The sequence below is a fragment of the Pogona vitticeps genome, chromosome 4, assembly GCF_051106095.1.
Source record: "Pogona vitticeps strain Pit_001003342236 chromosome 4, PviZW2.1, whole genome shotgun sequence".
In the NCBI taxonomy this organism is placed as follows: domain Eukaryota; kingdom Metazoa; phylum Chordata; class Lepidosauria; order Squamata; family Agamidae; genus Pogona; species Pogona vitticeps.
Window position 1 is genome coordinate 3,946,651 of NC_135786.1, and position 4,843 is coordinate 3,951,493.

A 4,843-nucleotide genomic window follows, 5' to 3' on the forward strand; every position below is an offset into this window, starting at 1 on the left:
GAATCTTGAGTAACAGATCCAAAAGCGAAGAACCTCTGAAATGTCAGGCTAGCAGTTTTAGGACAGATGAAATACAGTATTATTTTTTTAAGTACTACTACACAACAAAGCTTGGGGGGGGGGGAATGTTTAAATGTCTGTATCTTTGTATTCTGATCCCTGTAATGTAGGTATATAAGAGATTTTCTCGTGTACTTAAAAACTGGAAATAGCAATCCTTCCTGGCTGCGTGACTCCAGAGAGTTTCTCATTTAAAAGGCGAACGGTAGCTTGTATTTTGAAAAGACAAACCTCTCTGAATCTGGGGCACGGCTCAAAAGCTGACCCCAGGAGAGAATATTTCCTTTTCATGAACTGATGCATTATGAGCTTGTCAAATTGTATTTGGGGCACTCTTGGAAATAAGAGCTTTTTTTAAAAAAAAAACTCCCAGAATCCCCCAGGCAACATGGTCATATACTGGCAGATTCTGGGAGTTAAGAGTGAAGGGAGCAATGCTGCCTAGCATTGAGACTGACCTAGAAGAAAAGCAGAGAAAGCTTCATGCTAAGTGATTTACTTAGTGTCATTTTTATTTATTAAAATATTTATAGCTCACCCTCAGTTGTTACGGTTTGGAAAATGGAGATGGGGAAATTGCTGAGATCCACAGCGAAATCAGTTCAGATGGTTGCTTGGAGTTCTGCTGAACTTCCAGATCTTGCTCCCGGTGCTTGGAACACACCTTTGCTGCCAAAACATATTCAATGTCAAAAATGAGGTGAGCATGGGAACCAGGATTCAGAACACCGGGGCTTTTACTTTGTGACTTTTACTTTGGAGAAGGCCTTTTGCATCTGATATATTGATGCTGAATGTTGTGTGAAAAAAGAGGGTTTTTAAAATTTGCATTTTAAATTAATATTGTTTTTTTGACACAATGATGACACAAGAAATGCAGAAATCAGTGCAGGGTGTTCTTCCAAACTGGTATTATTTTCACTGGGAAGCGTAGCAGCTCTGAGCATGTTTAGAGTGTTCCCTTGAATCCTCCACCTCTTTTTCCCACTCCTTTAAAATATTGGTGTCACTGTAATGTTCCAATTTAATTGCACCTGTTCCAACCCTGTTGTAAGGGTTTGCTCTCACTTACTATTCAACTCTGTTGAATGACTGCTTTTGGGACCCGTAAAAGGAAAGGGATGTAGACTGCCCAATCCCAAAGAAGGGCAGTGACAAAGAATGCTCCAACTACCGTACAATTGCATTCATTTCACACTCTAGCAAGGTTATGCTCAAAATCCTACAAGGCAGGCTTCAGCAGTATGTGGACCGAGAAGTCCCAGATGTACAGGCTAGATTTCGAAGGGGCATAGGAACCAGAGATGAAATTGCTAACATGCGCTGGATGACCGAGAAGGCCAGAGAGTTCCAGAAAAACATCTACTTCTGCTTCATTGACTACGCAAAAGCCTTTGACTGTGTGGACCACAGCAAACTATGGCAAGTCCTTAAAGAAATGGGAGTTCCTGACCACCTTATCTATCTCCTGAGAAATCTATACATGGGACAGGAAGCAACAGTTAGAACTGGATATGGAACAACTGATTGGTTCAAAATTGGGAAAGGAATACGACAAGGCTGTATATTGTCCCCCTGCTTATTTAATTTATATGCAGAATACATCATGTGAAAGGCCGGACTGCAGAAATTCCAAGCTGCAATCAAGATGGCCAGAAGAAATATCAACAATCTCCGATATGCAGATGATACCAGTGAGGAGGAATTAAAGAACCTCTTAGTGAGGCTGAAAGAGGAGAGTGCATAAAACGGTTCTGATGGTCAACATCATAAAAAACTAAGATCATGGCCACTGGTCCCATCACCTCCTGGCAAATAGAAGGGGAAGATATGGAGGCAGTGACAGAGTTTACCTTTTTGGGCTCCATCATCACTGCAGATGTAATGCCTGGTTCTTGGGAGGAAAGCCCGATCATCCTTTTCTACGCATTCCCTATGGGTGCCAGGATTCACTGGGTCCATACGAAGGCATCCATAGGCCACCTTCATGCTCAGTGAGAAGAATTAAGGGTCACACTCACCTTATCCACCCTGCAATAGCCAGTAGGTTCATTCCAAAAGAAAACACCTGCTGTATCAATTGTTTTGACTTGGACAGATGGGCGGGCGGGGTGACTTTCTGCTAATTAGGAATCCTCCTCTGCTGCATGCTCTCTGAGCACAAAATCAAACATGCACTTTCAAATATAGTCTGCTATGTGCCCTTAGGATGTTTCTGATTTATGGTGGCCCTGGCAGGGTTTCCAAGGTATGTGAGGTATCCAAGGACTGTTTTATCATTGCCACCTTCCTGGTTACTTTCCATAAGGATCTGCAGCCCAGTCTCCTGACTGTTCGTCTGACACTCTATCCACCACATCACAGGACTTGTATTTTTCGATAGCTCTCTTTTAAAGCTGTCTAAGCTGTTATTACACTGTGTCCTTCGTGACTAACCAGAATAATGAGTCTGTCTGCAGTATCCGGCTCATAACCCTATATATACTCCAGTTCAAGTTTATTGTACAGTATTAGCTAAAAGCCGTCACAATTGTTTAAAATACAGATATGGTCAATTAAAATCATGATAAAACCACAGACATATAAAATAATAAGAGACCCTTCATATCTGAGAATCTCCCACACAATTGATCGCAATGGCTTTCAGAAAATTAGCCCGAATGTTTCTGGCCGCTTTTGCAAAGAGCGCTGTTCTATACGTAACATAAGGGTCGCGGTCCAAGAGTAACCTGACCACCTTTATCTGAGGACTTTCCTCCTGTAGAGCAGCCAAAATGTTACCCAGGAGCTTTTCTCGGGGGTTGTGATATAGCTGACAATAGAGTAAATAATGGAGAACCTGCTCTGCAGATGCACAGCCTTAGATGTTTAGGGACATTCATATACCTCCCATCTAAGACAGCGGTTGGCATGGTTTGGAAGCGGAGTTCTGTGAAAGCAGTTCTCAGGGAGGCAAAAGTAAGTATATGTAGGTATTGTGCCGTTGAGTGGTCTGTTTTCAGCAGATGGTACCCTTGACAGCAACCTGAAGAGTGAATTAAGGCCAGGTCCTGGTCGTTATCCAGTTTATAGAGCCAGTCTCTCAACATTCTTTTAACCCCAGAAAAAACGAAAATATCTGTGGAGAAGGATTTAGATTTTAGTAGGGTTTGAACTAAAGTTGCCCAGCCACCACTCTTCCATTGCTCTACCATACAACGTTTGGGTAGGCGGTGGTCGGGCATGTCCATCACCCTCTTGTAACTAAAATTGCCCTGGCTTTGATGGATACCATACCTGTCTCTGTTCTAAGATAAGCTGCTGGAGTCCCCTGGGGCGCCGCGAGGATGTGTCTCAGAAGTTTATTCTGTCCTACTTCAAGATGATGTAGGTTGTTCTGATTCATACCCCAGATCTCAGTTCCATAAAGCATTTGGGAGATGACCCTCCCTGAAAAGTATATATACTCAAATTCAAGGATCTCATTAGATATGAATCAGAATATCTCCTCTGGTGGTCCATTTTCTTTCCTACAATGGAATCCACCCCCCATGCAGAATTTCCTTAAGACATAACAAGTTTCTGTAGTCAGACAATTTAAGCCTGTATTCCTCCTCAAATGAGCAATCTCGAAAGAAAACACACTAAATGCAAGATACAGAGGTGAGGAAAATAACAGAGCCAGAGGCTGGGTGCTTCAGATCCTTGGCAATGTCACCCAAGCCGGGCAACTTCTAATCCCTCAAAGTCCTGCCCTTGGCAGATGATGACTCTTCTGAACATACAGAGCCAGCTGCTTTTTTTGGGGGGGGATGTTTCTGGGAATTGCAGTCTTCTTAACGCATTTGGAGGAGGAGTCAGGTTAGAGCAACAGTTCCTAATCCCAACCTTCTGTGACCCAAACGGTCTTGGGACTACAACTCCCATAAGTCCTGGCCAGCACAGCTGGTGGTAAAGGCTTCTGGGAGTTGCTGTCTAATAACATCTGTGGACCCAAGGTTGGGAATTATTGTTTTCCCGAAAATAAGACAGGGTCTTATATTAATTTTTCCTCCAAACAACCCAGTAGGGCTTATTTTCAGGGGATGTTTTATTTTATGTTCATGGACAACCTATTGATTCAAAGACAGTCCTGTCCTCTTCTTCTGGAGGCTGCACCAGGGCGGAGGGCGGGGTTCCACTTCACTTGGGGCTTATTTTTAGGTGGTAGGGCTTATATTAGGAGCATCCTAAAAAGAATCCTACGAGGGTTTATTTTCAGAGAAACAGGGCCCTGCTCTGACTCCTCCTCCTCCCGATGGGCTCAGAAGACTGCAATTCCCAGAACCCCCCACGACCCACCACTCCGCAAAGCCTTCTGGGAGTGGCCCTGCGGCGCCCTCCCTCCCCCCACGCCACAGGGGCCAACGGTGGTCCCAAAGGAACCCCTCCAAACGCGGCCTCGGGGCGCGCCCCCCCCCGTTCCAGCCGCTCCCCAGGCCGCCCTTCCCAGGACAAGAAGCCCAATTTCTCCCTCAGGAGGCGTAGAAGCGTCTCCTCAGGCGGAGGGGGGGGAGAGCCAACATGGCGGCGCCTCCTCCTCCTCCTCCCTTCCCCCTCCCCCCCCACCATGGCCGCGCGCCCGGCGTTCCAAAGGGGTGGGGCGGGGAGAGAGGAGGAGTGGGCGTGGCCAGGCCGGGCGTCGCTCCCGTGAGGGCGGGGGAGGTGGAGAAGTCAGGCGAGGGAGCCGTTGGGGGCGGAGCCTCCTTCGCTGCCCTTCCTGGTGGCGGCGTCGGCGGCGGCGGGGCCTCTTTGTGCGCAGGCG